The 21,291-nt window shown below is 44.6% G+C and overlaps 1 long non-coding RNA gene and 1 pseudogene across 1 annotated transcript; both read left to right on the forward strand.

Moving 5' to 3' along the window:
* The first annotated feature begins 879 nt into the window (after window positions 1-879).
* LOC123072117 (uncharacterized) lies at window positions 880-6,879 on the forward strand (annotated as a pseudogene).
* A 6,486-nt stretch (window positions 6,880-13,365) lies between these two features.
* Window positions 13,366-19,929, forward strand: LOC123066261 (uncharacterized). The gene is made up of 3 exons (XR_006431289.1): window positions 13,366-13,444; window positions 13,527-13,575; window positions 19,871-19,929. It is a non-coding gene; the product is annotated as an uncharacterized lncRNA (long non-coding RNA).
* Window positions 19,930-21,291: the final 1,362 nt, after the last annotated feature.

The following is a 21,291-nucleotide window of genomic DNA, read 5'->3' on the forward strand; positions in this document are numbered from 1 at the left end:
CTCTCTTCCTTTGTAGTTCACGGTATTGGTCCTTGAACTTAGGGCACATGTTGATGAGCGTCCAACAATGCGTAAGAGTGAATGACTTGTCATTGTGTCGGGCCTTGAATGCCTCCAAAGATTGGAATGCCTACACCACATGATCAATAACAACAAGTGAACATGCAAACATGTACACGGCCAAAGTCTCATGTCCGTAGCAAGGGAAGGGCTAGAAATAGGAGATCATACCATGTCCCCAACGCCGAGATCACTCACGGGCCGTGCTTCAACGCTCTTAAATGCGGCGCAATACTTGTTGCACTCTTGTTGGATGAACAACCATCTTTTTTGAATCCAGCTCCTCGCGCATGACGGCTCTCTTGGCCGCGGCGACATTGAGCTTGACGACCGCTCTCCGCTCCCTCCTCTTCGCCGATTCCGCGTCCAACTTGGCGATCTCCTCCGGCGTGCACTCCGACCGCGGTTTCCTTGGCGCCTTCTTCTTCACCTTTGCGGGCGGGTCGACGGCCAGGCCGCCGGGACTCGGCGGGGCGTCGGCCATGGATGGAGGAGAGAGGGGGCAGCGGGAGGGAGGCGGGAGGGTTTGGGGCAAATGGCGCCAAATGGGCGTGGGAGGGTTTTGGTTTCTCCCACCGACAGACGGGCCAGGGGAGGACAAGCGCGCGCGTCCCGTCCGTCCGCGCGCTGTTCGTTTCACCCCAAAACCAGCGCAAGTTTGGGCCGGGGATGGGTCGAAAGCGGACACAAAGCGGACACAAAGTCCGTTTGCGCCCGCGCATTAGGCCGTCTCTTTTGTCCCTTTTGCCTCAAACGGACGGGAGCGGATAGGATAGGGTCGCGCGGTGGAGTTGGCCTTAGAAAGCACATCAAGTCCGTGGCTCCGTGCGATGCATAGCAAGCGGCCCAAGATACCGTCCGGTGCTCCTTTTCATCCTCCGCTGCTCGTTCCCCTCGCTGGCTCCCTCTGTCACCGTTACTTGGCCGGCCTGGGTGCGGCGGCCGCACCTCCGCTCTCTCTGCCTTCGGCAACCCCACCCCCACTTCGGTGGCCGACGGCGCCCGCCCCCCCGTCTCCCTGTTTCTTCCCTAGGCCACCGTCGGCCTCTGTCGTCGCTGCGCAGGTCGCTGTTCGTATTCAGATGCAGATCCTCCGCTCGATTCTTCCTCTCCTCCGACGCGCTGACGTTGCCACCTCTTCTCCCCCAAAGCACCGCCTCTTCTTCCCTTCGCGACCACTTCTCTCTTTCAAGGCCTCTACTCCGCCTCGTCCGGTGTCACCATGAGGAGTTTTGCCTCCTAATCCACCTGTCCGTCATGTTTCCAGGTGTGTTTTCTTGTTCTGATTCTAAAGTTTGCGCCTTTAATTGGCTGCTATTGTTATGGATCTGGATTATGGCCAAGATTGGGTTTTACTTACCGTTTTGTTGATTTTTGAAGGCAAACTGGGTAATCTTTTAGATAATCTCATCTGACCCCCAAAATAGAGGAAAAAGGCCGAAAGATATAGAAATGGATTTAAGCTTTAACTTCACGGTTGCAATCATGACTGATGATACCATCTTACCTGTGGCAGATACTGAGATTGGCTTTTTATGCTCTTTTGTGACAGATTTTCTCATCGATCTGGCAACATGGCCAGCATCAGTGGAGTAAAAGGCTGGGATGCACAGGTGGCTCATCCCCCCCTTGACGGTGTAGTTCCTATGGATATATTTCCCAAAAGCAGCCACCGTGATGGTTCTATATATAAGGGCAAGCATGCATGGAAAAAGGAGTATCGTATTGCTGACCGAAATGAGAGTAAGTGATGAATATCTCTTTTCCTTATATATTTCTGACAATTCTTGAGGTTAATTCTTTTGTACTCTGTTTACTTTTGCAAGTTAAATACCAGTGCATTGCTATAGATAAACGGAAATCTTGTCAAATGGTACTCAGGGGATGCATTTGGGTGTTTGCAAAAGTAATAGACTGCTAAACGGTTGTGCCTTAAGCTTGTGCCACTGTTATCTTACTCATTGTTGTGAATCATTGGACATTATATCAAAGCCAGACTTTTTCGGTTGTTCATATAATTCCCAAACTATTTTCTGATCCACCTTTACCTACCATCCCCTCCCCAAGTTGTTTTTTTTTCTTTCTAAAATTGGTTCACTTCACTTCATAATGATATCAATCTTTATTTTGCTCCTCAGAAGTTTTATGTTCAAAATTGGTGAGGTGCCGTCATGCCCTTCCCTGTGGAATATGTTCATAACTCTTTATTCTGTTTAGCATGTACCGGCGAAGTGTCCGTGCGTTGCAATGGGTCGGAATCAATAGAATATTTATGCTCACAGAGAGACTAACCTTGAAAGCATCGTCCTACTATCTAAAGATGTCAGCTTAGGATTCACCCGAATTTTATTTTCATACCATTGGAAGTATCCTAGCTTTCACCCCAATTGTTCTGCCATACAACAACCTATCCAAAGAAAAAGAAATACTCGCCACTTATTCCAATCTGGTTTCTTTTCATATAGAACTTATGAGTTCACAGCAAAGTCCCTTGATGTTAAATTTGGTAAATTACACTGGAAGATCGTGAACTACAATAGTTTTTTTTGTTAAACCACCAGAAGAACCACCATGTCAAAATTTAGTGTAAGAATAAACCTTCCAATTAACCCGAATTTCGTCTTAGATGATTCGTTGACGGAAAGTTGAAAGAAGAAAATTGTAGGTACAACCTGTGGCCACCTTAGGCAGCTGAAACTGAGCTTATGCTTGAATAAAAGAACGAGTCAAAATAAAAGGGCATTGTTTGCTCTATCAATGAGAAACTATTTTCTGATCCACCTTTATACTCTATATTAAGCATGACTGATGAAAAACATCTGCCAACATCACCTTGTAAGAAGTCAGTGTAAGATGAGCCTCCTTTTGCAAGACAAATTCAGGGCATTGTTTACCCCATCAGCTATATCTTCGTATTGCTTTAATATTTTTTACTCGTAAGATGTTTTAGAAATTAAGCATTTATATTTTTCCAAATAAAGGCACCAACCAAATACATATGGTATATGTAAGTTAATTGGCACCTAGTTATTTCTTTACAATAGCTATTGTTATAAGGAAAGTTAAACATAACAGATATGTCCAAGTGTTAGGACCAGTTCATTTGAGCAAACATATATTGCACAAGCATGGAATGCAAAATGATCGTATTGATGTCTAAAATATGTTCTCACAGCAGCACTTGAAATTCTCGAACAAGGTGAAAATCAAGGTAGATGAAGAAGCCTGCCATGCTTCTTTATGGTGTCCATACGAATCAGTTGAGATTTTACCAATTTTAAATTACATGGTGCCCAGATCGAACAGATATTGTATGTAGTAATTAGCATGGTGCAGAAGTAAAAGAACCAAGACATCATATTCTTGCGTGTATATTTGATTTAAGCTTGTTCAAATAAACACTGATGCCCGTCCACCAAGTTCCACATGCACATATACATGACACTTGCATATTCACATAAATAGAGTGATAGAAAGGGGAAACCTTAGGCTGAAAATCCAACACTATGTCGGTCGCGGCTCAAATGCATATATTTGTTAGGCTAGATATGCATATATGTTTACCTCTATGTTTGAAACATACATCTGGCCTGTAACTGAATTAATAAGATTGATTATGCCATGGTCCCATGCCAATGGTGCTTCTCCCAGGCATATCTTTGAACATATGACATGCAGGACAGTAGGACAGTAGGACACTGGACACATGAAACATCAAGCAATAAAGGAGGAGGATGGGAGATTAACTCTTTCATTATTCAACATTTCCTATTTGCTCCCAGCCCTTAATCTGAATCAAGCCACAGAAAATGGAGAAATGAGACGAGGAATATCGCGCGCTGCGCTAGTCGCTAACTTCTCCCTCTCGATAACGCTGAGTGGACTTGCGTCCGTTGCCACCATGCTGAGCAGGCTGAATTGCAACCTCAGTCCGTGACCCTCCATGTTCTTTGCGGCCAGTATGGCCTTGTGCTTCCCCTCTATGACCTGCACCGCATATTCGCACCACTGGCACTGGCTTATGCACCACAAATCCTAGGAGATGAACTTGTGTCAGAACAAGCAAAGTAGCCTCCATGCCCAGAATTTGAACGAGTAGAGAGGAAGGGACGGGAACACAGATGAGAGAACAGGGGAAAAGCAGACCACTGTCTCTGTGTGCCTTTACTGGTGGCAGCAATGAGGGATCCCTTCGCATGAACTGGGCGCATCTGGGCATCCGGTAAGATGCATCCTCCTCCATGCGGATGATGCTAGATCGGCATGCGCCAACGAAGGAGGAAGGAGAAGGGGAGGGGCAAATGTCATCGCTAGGCATCCTCATATTTCTCATCGGCAGGGGCAGCAGACAAAATGGGCTCGTTGGTCACCGGTGATGGCGGAATCGTGGTGGCGGTGGTCGGTGGTAGAGGGGGTAGAGCTGCGCATGCACTGGTGGTTGATGGATCGGGATGTTGCAGCACATGGAGAATTTTTGGGGTGCGTAATGTTTTTTCTTTTGCCCAACCGATTGGAGTTGTGCGTATGTGGGTCACTGTTTTGTTTCCCTTTCACTTGTGGTTTTTAGTGCTGTTTTCTGCATAGTGGGAGGACGGACGAGGAAACTCTCCATATATAGTAGTAGTAGAGATTTTGTATTCCAAGTGCCAGGTTTAGGTGCTCCCAAATTATGCAAATAGTTATGGTAAAATTTGAAATTATTTTACACTCCCTCTGCCCCAAAATAAGTGTCTCAACTTTGTACTAACTTTAGTACAAAGTTGTACTAAAGTTCAGACACTCATTTTGGGACAGAGGGAGTAACATACAGTGATGATATTACCTACCTTTGGTAGAATCAACTTAAAAGAGGACTTCTACAGAAAGGTTAGCGAAAGAAACTTCCATTAAGGGCTGAAATAACCTATTTAAATAGTTTTTGGGCCATAGTGGTTCTACAAGTACTTTGGGGAGTTATGAAATATTTTGGGATAGTAAAATCAGCCTTTTCCTTTTTTAGGTGATTAAATACTACTCTCCTTTTCTTTGTGTTTTCTTCAAAGAAACACATTTCGAGGGAGCACATTAAATAGAGCACAAATACTTACCACTTGTATGAAAAGGAAATTTTTCAATAGAGCTATCAAATCCTCAAGCGGCATGTTTACTTTTCATGTGGCAAATATTTGTTTACCGTATTAATTTCCAATTACATTGTAATTTTTTTTGTGAAGCTTGGTTGGAGCCAATGATGTTGACAGATCCCCCGAATTGCTGCTTCCTTGATGGAACTTGCATACAGCATGCACCTAGTGGCATGTTCCAAGTTTTCTCATTAAGGCTGGCTAACATTCATGTGGGTTGTGGGTCAGTAGAGTTGTACGGATACATAGCAGTGCGGGATGATTTGGATCGATTGCTTAATTATGTGGTCAATGTTAAGAGGGATGATCCCATCATCCTGGAGCAGGTGCACATCCATTACTTATCTGCAATTATTTTAAGGAATATGTCTCCTGAACACCCCCAAGTATTGAGGTTCATCTACGTAGCCCCCTTTGAGTATAATAAAACCAGGCATTTGGCCTCTTAAAGTGTTCAGTACCGTCTAAATCAGCCCCTGGTCAGTTTTGGAGTCGGTTTCTGACCACGTGGCCTGTTAGGTGGATGCTGCCGCATGGCCAAAATCACCTCCTAATTGCCCCAGGGACTGATTTAGACTGCAATATTTCGCGGGTCAAATAATTGTATACTTGATTAGGGTAAGCAGACAAACCTTTTCGTTTTGTTTTCATTACAACACACTTATGCAGTTAATATTTGGAATTTGAAACAAATGAAATAAATAGTGTGAGCCAGTTTTTCCTCTTAACACAGTTATGCATTTTCTAATTATTCAGTTTGATATACATGGCAAAGATCTTGTTTATCCATTATAAAATATCCCTTCATGTATTGGTGAAGTGAAACATCAGAAGGAAAGTATTTAGCTTTAGATTTGTCTTGCTTCTGTATGAAGAGCTACGTACTGATAATGATTTTGTAGGGTTCTCTTATCAACATGGCTGGCCCTAAGCGAGGGATAGATTCACATGGCAATATTGTAATCGAATATGACATGAGGATCAAGACTGCTGAAGAAGAAAAGCATGATCTGCAGCTGATCGATGGTGCTTTAATAATAGTCAATAAAGACTTCCAGAATTGCCACGCATTCACAAGTCGCATATATGGCGATTGCGGAGCAGTGGACATGACTGCATCACGTCTTGAATATGCAGTTGAGCGACACTAGAAGTTCTCATATCGGAAGTGCAAAATAGTTTCAGTTTGTGTGTTGGTTGTTTTACCAGTGGGTTGAATGAAGAAATCCGGCTCTTCGATGGCACCATTGGTGAGTCATGTGGCTTGAAGAGGTCTGTGGTTGCTGTAGTGATATCTTCTTGGATGACATTGAAGTTCAAGTTGGCACCGGGGTCATCCAGTCCTGCTGAACATCATTGTTCCTTCAAGGCGAACAACCATGGGACATCTGCACAAAAAATGAAGACTGATTTTGCGTTATTCTCAGTGAAGGTGACTTGGTCGACTTTGCCTCGGGGCTGTTATGCTCATTCCAGTTCATCTGGACCTTAGATCGACCTTGTCACAGAGTTGTGTCTGATGAGCGGGCTAAGACTTACAAGTTTGGTTTGACGTAGTCTTAAGATGGACTTGTGGCAACTATCAAGCAATCAAACACTTGACTAATATGACTGTCTAAATTTATAGTATGTGGCAAACAAGGATGGTAAATCTATAATAGTAATAATAAGCAAATATTTGAACTGTTCACTTGCATATTTGGTTCAGCCATCGTGCATGCTTGTATAATTTGTTTTCTTTTGTTGTCGACAAAAACAGTTGGGAAGACCCCGTAGAGCAAAAAATTCAATTGCTTTGCTAGTGCTTAGTTTAGATGTCTAGTCGGTAGTGGTGGGGTGATGGAATAAAAGTTCTCTCCAATATGTCATTGTTCTGTCCTCAGTTTCGGTGAAGCTGATTGTCAGTGGATGCTGTATGGAGCTTAGGTCAGTTCAGGTCTTGGCCACATTTTTGTCTATGTTTTGTCTATATGGACTTGGGCTGCGTTCGTCTGGCGACCTTTGTTGGGAAGGGAAGCCTTTGAGGTACTCCCTCCTTTCCCGTTTATAGGGTTTATCTCAAAATTTTAGTTTTTTCATTTTATAAAGCTCAATTTGGTTATTTCCCATCACATGTTCAGATTCCAAGGTGCATTAAATCATTGCATGCAAGTATTGAGAGAAAATTGATCAATGTATGTACTTTATGCATGCATGCATTGCAATTAATGCATTGATAACATAATTTTTTGAGAAAAACAAGAACATTAATTAGGTACTTTTGCAAACTACAAAACGTATTTCACCACTCACCATCTACCTTGGTCGGTGAGATTTTTGAATTGAGCCTTATAAACGAAAAGGAGGGAGTACCTACGTAACTCATACCTCCATCCCCATGAGAGCTAGGGCGGCGCCAGATGACCTCGTCGGTGGCGGCCGGACAGCGTGGCCATGTTGTTAGAATTGCAAAGTTGGGATTACCGCTCGGGATTGGAAATTAATGGACAAATTAAGTGGGAGTTGGTGCTTTGAGATTGTGACTGGGCTGGGCATTCGGTTCCCCCGAAACGAACGGTTCGGTGCTTCGGTCCTTTTACAATTTTGGTTCTTAGAAAATGCTAACCGCTCGGGTAATAGGAAATCAACTGACCGACAATTCGGTACCCCGAAAGTTCGGTTCGGCTATCGGTTTTAACCCAAGGAAACCGAACATGTTTAATAGCAGGGCTTCCAGGTGATGGAAGAAAGAAAATTGACAGAAAAAATGAGCGGTGGAAGAAAGGAAGAACGCAAAAACAAATCTTCCTACCAGTAGCATGCCTGTCGGTGATAAGAGAGATAAAGGGAATGAACAACTCAACTTCTCGTCAAGGGATGAACAAAGTAAACAAACAATTCCCAGTCGGTGATAAAAGAGATAAAGGGAAGAAGATGCAATCCAGTGGAACAAGAAGATACGAGGGGAGGGAAGAAATAAGCTGCCTCGCGCTGGCTGCGAGGCGGTCAAGCTGCTGTGGCGCTGGCGCGCTGCCGTCTACTGGGGACGAGGGCAGGAGGAAGCATGGCGGCTAGGTTAGGATTGGGGAATCGGGAGTCCCTCGGTGTGTCATCCTTGTGTGGAAGTACGATCCTTTTCTATGGATCCAATACGATGCGTGTGAAGGATGTCGGCCTGCTGGGCCACTTTTCTTTGTTGGGCTTCTGGGTTCATTCACTTTTTAGCCTGCAGTTCGGTGTTTTCGGTCATTTCGGTGCATCGTGCATGGAAACCGATATCACCAAACGGAATTCGGTTTTCTCCAGTTCAGTACCGAACAGAACACCGAATTTTCGGTTTTTGGTTTAATCGGCTTCGGTCCCGGTTTTTTCGGTGCGGTTTTCGGTCCTCGGTCTTTTTTGCCCACCCCTAATTGTGAGTGCCACGTGTCATCCATCAAAGCGGGTCTGACGTGATGGCCCGTAAGACCTGGTCTCATAGAATTTTTTTTCGATCTAGGATGATTGTCTAACCCCCTCCGCCGCCATTTTGTGATGACAATTTGATCCTTAGTTCAATGTCGCTAGCTTCTTCTGGCTCTGACCTATGATTTTATAATTGTTGCATCAACAATGTTCCTAGCCCCAAGTGTGTTCCGGAGGTTGTCAGGATGTGTTTGGTAGGGCGCATGAGGGCAAAATTTCCTAATCCGACCCACTTTTGCTTATTTGGTAGGATGCATGTACTCATCTGGACAATGCTCATCTGATGCAAAAAAGGGCCCTCAACCATGCCCATCTCATGCACCCCAGAGGGAGTGCATGGAGGCAGCCATGCTCGCCTCGATTATCGTCCCTACCCACGAGACCACGTCTAGATATGTTTAAATTTTTTAAAAAAGTTCAAAATTTTGAATTTTGCTTAAATTTTTAAAAACATTCAGAATTTCAAATTTTGTTTAAATTTTCAAAATGTTCAGAATTTCAAATTTTTAAAATTTTCAAAAAATGTTTAGAATATCAAATTTTGTTTAAATTTTCAAAAAAAATTCAAAACTTCAAATTTTGTTTAAATTTTCAAAAATGTTCAGAATTTCATATTTTCTTTAAATTTTTAGACTTTCGAATAAAATTCAAAAAATGTTCAAAATCTCTAATTTTGTTTAAATTTTTATAAAATATTCAGAATTTAAATTTTTAAAGTTTTCAAAAAAGTTCAAAATTTCAAAATATGCTTAAATTTTCAAAACATGTTCCGAATTTCAAATTTTATTTAAATTTTGAAAAATGTTTAGGATTTAAAATATTGTTGAAATTTTCAATAAAAGTTCAGAATTTCAAAATATGTTAAAATTTTTGTTCACCATTCAAAAATTTTATTCGGAATTCAAAATTGTTCAGCATGTCTAAACACATGCAGGCTGTCAAACAAAGTCTCAGCTCAGCATGTCTCAGCGCATACACCGCTTCCAAACAACAGCAAATGTATGGACTCAGCATGTCTACACTCAGCATGTTTTAGAGGAGAACAACTAGGTTAGGTTCATACATGCTACCAAACACACCTTCAGAGGCGGCATCGAGCTTTGCCTATAGCGCATCGTAGGTGAGTGTAGGAGAAAAATGGCGTCGATGAGTAGGAGAAAGATGGTGTCGATATACCCACAAGACGCGGGTCTTCTTTTCTGCTGGTAAGGATGGTCTAACAAGGATTGCACAATTTTAATATATGACCTTAGCCCTCTCGAAAAAAAAGTTGGCCTCGTTCAGATGGTATGGTTCCTCCTGTTTTTTTAGTTGCGATGCCTCATTATACACATGCACATCACAATAAGCTTACATTTGTTTTTATTTGGTTAAGAATACATTTCAGAAAATATTCTTACAAAGTTTTGATATCGAAACTTTTATATATTGCAGAAAAATTAAAACAAATGTTCAAGTATCTCAATGTAAATGCTCATATATTTGCAATAAGTATGTTCATCTCATGTTTACATTTTTGGTATAAAAATGTAGTCATGTATAATAAAATTTCATGTAATTAAAATAAATAATCACATAAATACATGTAGCTGTTAATGCATGTATAATAAATGTTCATCGCGTAGTTGGAAAATGTCAATGCATATAAAACTGTATATTCATGTATTTGAATTTTCTTATGTGCGTTAAAGAGAGAGGTTCATAAATTTGAAGACAAATATTCATGCAAATGTTGATATATGTTCATGTACCCATCGAAGAGTGTTCACAAAGTGAAAAGGATGGATAACATAAATTGAAAGAAAAATTGAAAATAATGGGAAAAGGTTAAAAGGAAAAGAAAATAAAAACCAAACTGAGCATGGAAAATGAAACAGAAAAAAGGGAAAAAATCAGGGAAAAAGTTGGAAATAGGTGACCGGCCGGCCCAGGACGTGCCCCCTCCTTGGCGCATGTTGGCGATTATTTTGAAGGGAGCTCCTATTTGATGCGCTCAGGCGTCAAACAGCTGTGCCTTCGCTGAAGGAATGTGTAAATGGGCCGGCCCATACGCATAAGCTCATCACAGCTAGTATTTTCCCCCTTTTTCCTGCGTTTTATTGGATCTTCCTGGATATTCTCTATGATGATAAAATAAAGTATAAATTCATATTTTAAAAATACACCTTATTTTAAACACTAAAGAAATATAAATATATATGCTAATTTTTTAATACACATTGAACATTTTGGAAAATACGTTAAACAAATATTGGAAACACATTGAACATTTTTGTTGATATACATTGAACAAATTTCGGATGCACATTGAACATTTTGCAAAAATATGTTGAACAGATCAAATTTTGGAACACACAATAATTTTTTTTGTAGATATACATATAACAAATGTCGGATACACATTGAATATTTTGCAAAGATATGTTGAACAAGTTCTTAAATATACGCTGAAATTTTTGTTAATGCATGGTGGACTTTGTATATAAATACAAAATGAACTTTGTATAATACACAAAAAATGGATGAAAAATGAAAAAATAGAAAAGGAAAAAAGGAAAAGAAAAGAAATAGAAACTGAAACAGAGAAAACAAAAACAAAAAACAAAGAAGAAGAAGAAGCAGCCTTGCGACGTGGGTCGGCCCAAACCGGGGCGTCGGGAAGATGATCTTCAGCGAAGCTGGGTCGTTTTGACGCCTACACGTGAGAGTAACTAGTTAACGAGCGCTCGGGAGCCTCGCAGTGATCAGCGCCACTTGGCGCGCTCTCAGCCATTCGCCACGTGTCGCGGTGACGCTCCCTCCGGATATTTTTTCCACATGCGTTTTCGGTTTTTTAAACGTTTTTTTCTTACGTTTTGGTTTTCCCCCGGTCTTCCATAGTTTTTTGATTAAAAAAAATTTCCGTATTTTTTTTGCGCGAAAAAACGCGTTTTCTTTTTTTCTTTCGCGAGAGTCATGGTTTTTCTTCCGCGAGAGGCACAGTTGTGCTTTAGCGAGAGTCACGGTCGTGCCTATCGGAAACGGAAAAAACACATTTTTTTTTCTTTCGCGAGAGTCAAGGTTATGCTTCCGCGAGAGGCATGGTTGTGCTTTCGCGAGAGTCATGGCCGTGCCTTTCGGAAAAGGAAAAACAAAACGCGTTTTTTGTTTTTTTTTCTTTCGCGAGAGTCACGGTTTTGCTTCCGTGAGAGGCACGGTTGTGCTTTCGCGAGAGTCACAGCCGTGCCTCTCGAAAACGGAAAAAAATACGTGTTTTCTGTTTTTTCCCTCCCACGAGAGTCACGAGTTTGCTTCCACGAGAGGCACGGTTGTGATTTCGAGAGAGGCACGGGCGTGCCTCTTTCGGAAAGGGAAAAAACCGTGCTCCCGGTTCGTTTTTTTGTCCGGTTTTTTGTGAAAAGAAAAATTCGTGAAAACCTATTAACATGGGATCTAGTTTTGAAGATCTCGACATGAGGAATCCAACAGTGAAAATGGTTCAAGATTTGGACGCACAGTTTAAGAGATAAAACATTTTCAATAAACAGATCTAAAAAAAAAGAAAATTCCCAAGTCGCGACAAGTGACGCGCTGCATGTGCGCCACTTATCACGACTTGAAAAGGTGGAGTGTTCTTTGTAACGAGTGCTCCGATTACGCCAGTTGGCGCTACTGGTGCTCACAAGAGATAGTAGCAGGTCAGCCAGCAACCTGCTAAGGAAAGCAAAAAGATTCTGTCAGGTATTATAATCTACTACCACTGTAAAAGAAAGAGAGAACGGAGAACCAGATCATCCTATCCATCGAAACCTGCAATCTGGTGGTCTACATTTCTCCAGCATACTAAACACGTTTTACGCTTTAATTACCCATCATGCCATTACTTAATTATTTACCGATCATTGCCACTGGGTTAACATCCCGACCACGTCGCTCCCCTCTCGCAATGCAACCAGCAGTTTTCGCGCCACCCCACCCCTCGCCCGCGCTCTTGCTGTAGCCGCGCCGGCCACCGCCTCGACCGCCGCCGGAGAACCGCCGCGCGCCAGCCGTGCCTCCCGCGCCACGCCCCGCCGCGCCGTCCGGACCCACGCTGTCGCGCCGTCCGCACCAGCGCCGCTCGGACCGCCGCGTCGTCCGCGCGCCAGCCGTGCCTCCCGTGCCACGCCCCGCCGCGCCGTCCGCACCAGCGCCGCCAGGACACAGCCGTGCCTCCCGCGCCGCCGCGCCGTCCGCACCAGCTCCGCCGCGCCGGCGAAGGGCGACACGGCGACAATTCGTCAATTCCTCTCGCCAAAATAGGTAACCTCTCCGCAGCAGAGGAGGATACATCCTCAAGCCCTATATCTTTGTGCACCTTAAGCACCTGGAAGCCAATACGACGGGCCACTTAGATCCCCTCCTCCCGGTCAGCTATCCTTGACATTGATTCAGTCTTGTTGATGACGTACGAGTAGCACAGTGATTCATATTGTTGATGTCCAATATTCATTCTTCTTGATATGCAAATTCAGTGTATGCACAATTATGGATTCAGATAAACTGGGAGTGGTGCATGCCTTTGTATTGTGTTCCTGAACCTTGCTTTCTCCATGTCAGGTCTTCTGTTCTTAGAAAAAACTCTTTTGTTGCATCCACATTAACCATATATATTTCTATTTCCATTTTTGAATTGTAATATGTAGCTCAGTTTGGTGTGTCAATTTCAGCTAGACTAAATCAACCATTCGGTCCTTCGTAAGTCGACTTTTCGTGCGTGTGTGTGTGTGTGTGTGTGTGTAGGAGGTTTAGCAGGCCTGACTTAAGACCGAACCCTGACGGTGTTTAGGCATGGTCCGGTATGCACTTCTTCACTTCTCTTGATTTATGTTTTTGTTTCAGTTCATATTAAATCAATAGTGTTTGCAACTTTACATACAGGTTGGAGAGCTTATTTCCAGCGTTGGAGGTCTTTTCAGTTTTTCTAAAGGTACTATTTTTGTCCAATTCCCCAAACACTTTCCTCATGTTTACTGAAGTGTTACCTAGCAAAATTGTATCATTGATCCAACACAATGATTAGAATCCCAGTCGTTGAATTACAGTAGACAAGACCATATTTCACATTTTGTATAGCCCAACCAATAATACATATGGACCGTGGTGATGATTTTCAATATATTGTGTGCAATAGTTAAATAGATGTATTCGTGCCATTTATCTCATTGAACTGTAAGAGCTGGTCATGGTGGAAGAGTAATCAGTGTTGTGTAGACAACATCACTGTAATTTTCTCAGCCAAATAAAAGATTAGCTTGCGGTCCATGGAAAAACCCCAACATTCAGTTGAGCTGTACATCTTTTGCCGCCCCTTCTATTGGTTCTGGTTGAGCTTTGTGTGTTAATATTTATTTGACTGCATTTTATCCTTTAGTCCTTCCTCTTAGTGTATAGTGATCCCTTATTGTGTTAGTTTCTTAACTAGAAGGGTAGTTTTGATTCAGACCATTCCATAATAAAATGTGTATATAGCCTGAAGGTAGGATTTCAGCTTCAGACTGTTAAAATACGTCTAACGTGTCATGTACACGTATTATGTATGTATGTAACTTGTATGCTGATCATATATATATAGAAGGACGTGGAGAGGCATTGCCCCACGAAAAACCCTAAACCTATTCTCAAACTTGGTATCAGAGCCTACCTAGCCGCCGCCGCCTCTCCTCCCTCCGCCGCCGCTAGCCTCTCATCGCGGCCGCCGCGATGTCCAAGTCGCCCGCCACCGATCAGTCCTCCTCATCGGGCGCTGCGATGACCGCGTCCTCCGCCCTCGCCCTCACCGTGTCCGCCCCCGTTATCGCGCCACCATCGGCATCGGCTCCCGCTCCTGTCCTTCCACCCATCGCGGTCTCTCTCGACCGCAGTAACTTCATGCTGTGGAGGGCTCTCGCCCTCCCCAACTTCGCCGGCGTACGCCTCCACGGGTTCCTCGATGGCTCGGCCAAGGCGCCGGAGCCGACCGTGACGACAGGCACCGGTGACACGGCTCGTACCATCACCAACCCTGAATACGAGCAGTGGTGGACTCTTGATCAAAAGGTCCTCGGGCATCTCCTCGGCTCCATGAGCGTGGAGATATCCGCGCAGCTGATCGGCTGCAGGACGGCGGCTGCTGCATGGGCTGCCGTGCACACCATGTTCGCCGCCGAGAACAGCGCCGGCGTGCGCAACCTTCGGCGCCAGATCCAGGCGCTACGCAAAGGAGATAGACCTGCCGGCGAGTACATGCAGAAGGTTAAATCTCTCGCCGACTCGATGGACGCCGCCGGTTCTCCTCTTCACGATGACGAGATCATCGACTACATGCTGACCGGGCTCGGCTCAGCGTTCAACCCCATCGCTGCTTCGATGAACTTCGCCGGCGTGCAAGTCACGTTTCTGGCGTTCTACTCCAGCGTCCTCCACTACGAGGCCCTCCAGCAGCAGCAATCGGAAGTTGAGGACTGGCAGTCCTCCGCAAACGCCGCCTCCCGGCCGGCCTACCACGATCACGCCGGTCGTGTGCCCGATTCCGGACGCCCAAGTGGCGGCCGCTCCTCCGCCGCCTCTCTTCCGCCTGGATCGGCAAGCTACGGCCCCGCCCAGGGCGGTGCCCCTGGCCATAACAACGGCAACACCGGCGGCAACGGCCGCAATGGAGGAGGCAATGGGGGTGGCCGCCGTCGCTGGCGCCCTAGGTGCCCGATATGTAAGAACTGACCGCGACGGACTGTCGCATGAGGCGACGGACTGTCGCGGCCGCTATGACCGCGACCACCGCGCCTCCAACTCCGCCTCCACGCATGAACCGCCGCACTGGATCCTGGACACCGGTGCGACGGATCACCTGACGAGTGATCTTGACCGTCTTCACTTCCATGAGCGCTACGGCGGGAAGGATCAAGTGCAAGTGGTGAATGGTGCAGGTTTGTCTATTTCGCATATTGGTCATTCCACTATACCCGGTTCATCTCTGCGTTTACGCAATATTCTTCGTCTTCCACATATACATCAACAACTATTGTCCGTTTATCGACTTGTTCTTGATAATGATGTTTTTGTAGAATTTCACCGTTTCTTTTTCCTTGTTAAGGACATAGCCACGAAGAAAATTCTTCTTCGCGGTAGAAGTCGTGGCGGCCTCTACCCCATCCCGTTTGGTCGCGCGTCGTCCTCCTCCACTCGCCAAGCGTCTCTCAGTGTCAAGACCACTTCGTCCCAGTGGCATCAGCGTCTCGGTCATCCCTCCAATAAAATTGTTCAATACATTGTTAAGAGCAATGATTTAGTGTGTTCTTCTGAACGTCATTTTTCAGTGTGTGATGGTTGTCAGCATGCTAAGAGTCGACAATTACCATATACTTTATCCACTCATGTTTCTACTATGCCTCTTGAGTTAATTCATTCTGATGTTTGGGGGCCTGCTCTTGCCTCTTCCGGAGGCTATAAGTATTATGTGAGCTTTGTCGATGATTATTCCTGTTTCACTTGGATATATCTTCTTAAGCACAAGTCTGACGTTGAGCAAGTATTTTATGCTTTTCAGGCTCATGTTGAGCGTCTTCTCCGCACTAAAATCATATCCGTTCAGTCAGACTGGGGTGGTGAGTACCACAAATTACATCGCTATTTCCAACGCACTAGGATCTCTCATCGTGTGTCCTGCCCACACACCTCTCAGCAAAACGGGATTGCTGAACGCAAACACCGTCATCTTGTGGAAACAGGTCTGGCCTTATTGGCTCATTCGTCTCTCCCTTTACGGTATTGGGACGAAGCTTTCCTTGCTGCATGTTACTTGATTAATCGCATGCCTACACCTGTTCTCCAACAAGATACACCCGTGTACCGCCTTCTTAAAGTCAAACCCGATTACACCTTTCTCCGCACCTTTGGGTGCGCCTGCTGGCCTAGCTTGCGCAAATATAACACTCACAAACTTGTTTTCCGGTCCACTATGTGTGTGTTCTTAGGTTATAGCCAGCTGCATAAGGGGTACAAATGTCTCGACCGCTCCACGGGTCGTATCTACATCTCCCGTGATGTTGTGTTTGATGAGTCTGTGTTTCCATATGCCACACCTAGGGTCACCGTCGATATATCCTCCTTGGCTGATGGTCTCTCGTTTCCTTTCAATGAGCCGGTTACGGGTGACCATATGCGTAAATACGACTTATCCTACCTGTCTACTGATCCGCCTGTTCCAGGCCATATTGCTTCTGTGCAGGCATACCATGACGCCGCTCCTCCCTCCTCGGCGATCGACGTGCATGGCGCATGCACGTCGCCCGGCTCGTCGGCTGCCTCGTCGCCCGGCCCATCTTCCGCGACGCCCCCGCCCTCTGCAGGCCGCTCGGCTGGTCAGCCCGCTGCGGACGCGCCGACCTCCCCGGTGATCGACGTGCATGGCACATGCACGTCCCCAGCCCAGCGATCGCGCTGGCCTCCCCTGGCCCATCATCAGCGCCAGCGCCGGCCACTTCATCGCCTGTTGCCACGTCGTTCTCAATGCAGGAGGCTGCTGCTCCCTCCTCGCCGTCCGATCAGCTCGCGTCGCCTTCTGTTGAGGGCAGCCCTGTCCCCTCAACCGCGATGCCTCCAGCTGCTCCAGGCCACACCATGGTCACGCGCACTCGCGATCATACTCGTCGTGCGCTTGTTCCCACTGATGGAACTGTCCGCTACGACCCTCGCCGCCGTGCTTTTCATGCTATGCCCGTCTCTCATCGCGATGCCCTCCGTGAGCATGCTTGGCGCACCGCCATGATGGATGAGCTGGACGCTCTGCGTCGCAACAGGACTTGGGTTCTTGTGCCTCGTCCGCGTGATGTTAATGTCGTTGGGAGCAAGTGGATTTTCAAGACCAAGCATCATCTGGATGGCTCCATTGACAAGCATAAAGCTCGTCTGGTCGCGCGTGGTTTCACCCAACGGCTTGGCATTGACTATGGTGATACGTTCAGTCCGGTTGTCAAGCTAGCCACCGTTCGCCTGGTTCTTGCTCTAGCTGTGTCTCGCGGATGGATTCTTCGTCAGATTGATGTCAGCAACACTTTCCTTCATGGTTACTTGTTTGAGGATGTCTACATGCAGCAGCCACCAGGCTTTGAGGACGCTCGGTATCCCTCTCATGTGTGCAAGTTGCAGCGGGCTCTCTATGGACTCAAACAGTCCCCTCGCGCATGGTATGCTCGGCTCAGTTCTCGTCTTCTCCAGTTGGGGTTTGTTCCCTCTCGCGCCAACGCCTCTCTATTTTTCTTCCGCCATCAGGATGTTCAGATATACATGCTTGTCTACGTGGATGATATTGTTATTGCTGGCTCTTCTCCACGTGCAGTTGACGGTCTTGTTCATTCACTTGCGGCCACCTTTCCTATTAAGGACCTTGGGCCGTTGGAGTACTTTCTTGGCTTGGAAGCGTCGTACAATTCAGGGGGTATGACCTTGACACAACGGAAGTATGCCTTGGATCTTTTACACCGTGTGAACATGGAGAATTGTAAGTCCACTTCCATACCGTTGTCTACCTCCGACCAGCTTGCACGGGTGTCTGGACAGCCTCTCGATGCCGATGATTCTTTCCGGTATCGCAGTGTCGTTGGTGGATTGCAGTATTTGACTCTCACTCGCCCAGACATTTCATTTGCAGTGAACAAGGTATGCCAGTTTCTCTCACAGCCCACTGATGTTCATTGGGAAGCTGTTAAGCGCATCCTGCGCTATGTAAAGGGAACATTGCAAACTGGACTGAAGTTTCGGAAGGCTGTCTCCAACAACATTAGTATTTTCACTAACGCAGACTGGGCCAGGTGTCCTGATGATCGACGATCCACTGGAGGCTTTGCCATCTTTGTTGGCCCAAATCTCATCTCCTGGAGCTCTAAGAAGCAACCGACGGTTTCGAGATCTAGTACGGAGGCTGAGTACAAGGCTCTGGCAAATGGAGCTGCTGAGGCCATTTGGGTAGAATCACTACTCAAGGAGCTTGGTGGTTCCCAGCAGCGTGTTCCTGTTCTATGGTGTGATAATTTAGGAGCCACATATCTGACTGCCAACCCAGTTTTTCATGCACGCACCAAGCACATTGAGATTGATTTCCACTTTGTGCGTGAGCGTGTTGCTTCTGGAGCTCTTGATGTCAGGTTCATTTCTTCTAATGATCAACTGGCTGACGTGTTTACCAAACCAGCCACTCGACAGATGCTAGACCGTTTTAGTACCAATCTAAACCTTGTACAGAGTAGAAGTTCAGATTGAGGGGGTATGTTAAAATAGGTCTAGCGTGTCATGTACACGTATTATGTACATATGTAACTTGTATGCTGATCATATATATATAGAAGGACGTGGAGAGGCATTGCCCCACGGAAAACCCTAAACCTATTCTCAAACTCAGACTGTCATTAAGTTTGCGTCAAATTTATTGTTTCATTTTGGAACAGTGTACTTTCATGAGTATTTTTCTAACGAGTACATATAATACTTGAACAGATAATCTTACAAAATGGAAGTACCGAGGAATTAATATATAGAAGTTACGACCGTTGTTTAGGGTGATCTCTGAAGATGGATTGCAGGTAAGCAAATTAATAATTTAGTACTGATCTTGTTTCTGTTGACACTTCATTTTACTCAATCTTTCGTATTAACCATAAGCTTACAGGATACCATGTTGGAATCATGTTCTCCTTTGATTTGTGTTCTCTTTGATTTATGTTGGTTGTTATGGAATCATGATTTTTTCTTTTTAATTTTTACACTTTTTAAAGCATAGTGAATTTTGTGATTGTAAGATTTTTGTGGTGTTGCCATGAAACTAGAATAATTTACTGAAATTGTTCGGTAGTGCAGTTTTATGGTATTCAGTGGCTTAGCCTTCAGTTAAATCATACATTATGTAAACAATAAACATAGAACTTTTGAATTTTTGGATAGGTGGAAAACTCTGTGCCCTACATCCCACACACAGGGTGCTAAAAAATGTCCTCTCCCCGCTGCACCTCTCCTCTTCTTTGCTCACTCCTCTTGGTAACTCTAAGAAGATTTTAATCTGTTTTGTTTATATGCACATACGGTCTTTGTGATTAGGGGTCAAATGTTTGGTTAACTTATGGACTGATTGGAATGATTAGAAAAATACGAATCACATCACAGGAAGCCGTAATATACAGTTTTACCTTCAGCTTAAATAAATACACATTGTTCAGTTCATATTTGACTCCAATAGTTGTACTTCCATATAACAGACTTGTCCAAGTTAAACCACAAGAATGTCATGGGCTTGCTTGGCTACCACGGAGAAGGGCATTCTTTCACCGGCGCTGTCGATTGCTAGCAAACTGTCGATTGTGTCGTTGATTGATATGCAGACTTGCTGTTTTTCGTTCAGTTTAAGGGCTCTCTAGGCTTAAGATCTTTCTAGGATAATTGCGTCATTGAATCTAAAGGTATATGATCGGTTTCTCAGCTCATGCATCGATATGCATTTGTTTCTTGCCTGACTTGTCCTACATTTGTGAGGTTGTTGAGGAAGTTCAGTTCTTGCAGGAGGCGCAAAACTTGAGTTGCCTACATATGAGTTTGCCAGTTCGCCGAAACTTAGAATAAAGAAGGGAACTTTCTCAGTTTTGTTGTTTTTGCTCTTCTCAGATTTTAGGCTGGGTGTATTAACATATATGCCACACACTAAATTTAGATCTCAGTGCAAGTTTAAATAGGGATGAATCACTGTGCCATGTTGAAAAATTAGAACTACAGAGAAGAAAGGAAATTATTAAAGAAGGGATATAGTTGATTAGGTTGTTGTGGTGTTTCTTTGTAAATAACAACATTCTAACTTGCTAATCTAGGTATGTGGGATATAGGAGATACAAGGAGAGATATTTCAGTTGCAATCGAGCTTTATTTCAAAGTGAAACATGGTAGACATGCATAGCATGCTGGTGTTTTACTCTATGCTTCTGGGCCGCCATGGTGTCAATTTTGAACTTGCAAAACGAACTGTAAAATATTTTAATGCCTTGGGGCATGAAGTTCTCTTTACCTGCTCTGACTGCTTCATCTCTGTTTATGTAGCAGGTTCTACGATCTCCTGTGTTGCTGCATCTTGGTCTTCTGTTGCTTGAGGTTTGCTTCCTTTTTTCTAGACACATGCGTATTCTTTCTAGCTACATCCATGATTTCCTTTTGCTCACGGAATAATAGTTTAGTTATATTGATTAGTAGCATTTATATTTTACTAGGTACATACTAGGAACATGCTTCTTTAGTGTGGACTTCTCTCTTTTTTGCTAGAAGTGTGCCTTGTCTGATCTGACAATTATCTTATTTTCTGTTGCATTAAACTAAACTGTAAAATATTTTAATGCCTCTGATCATAGCCTAATTTATCCACAAAAGGAACTGCCGCGTTTGTTTCTGTGCATCAGCAGTCGAACTCATTCTTCCAATTGGCTGGAACAACGTCGTTTCTGCAGATGGCGAAATCGTCAGACTACCTTGCTACAGTGGTGCCCCAGACTGCCAGAAGCGACTTTACTAGCGATCTTTTAAATTTGGGGGATTATATGTAGTACTGGTGGTATGACTGCGGCAATGCCTGTTGTGTCTATGAAAAGCAAAGCATCCTATAATTATTAGTGAAAGATGCGCGTTCTCTTTTTGAGCA

Source organism: Triticum aestivum, chromosome 3B (assembly GCF_018294505.1).
Source record: "Triticum aestivum cultivar Chinese Spring chromosome 3B, IWGSC CS RefSeq v2.1, whole genome shotgun sequence".
In the NCBI taxonomy this organism is placed as follows: Eukaryota; Viridiplantae; Streptophyta; class Magnoliopsida; order Poales; family Poaceae; genus Triticum; species Triticum aestivum.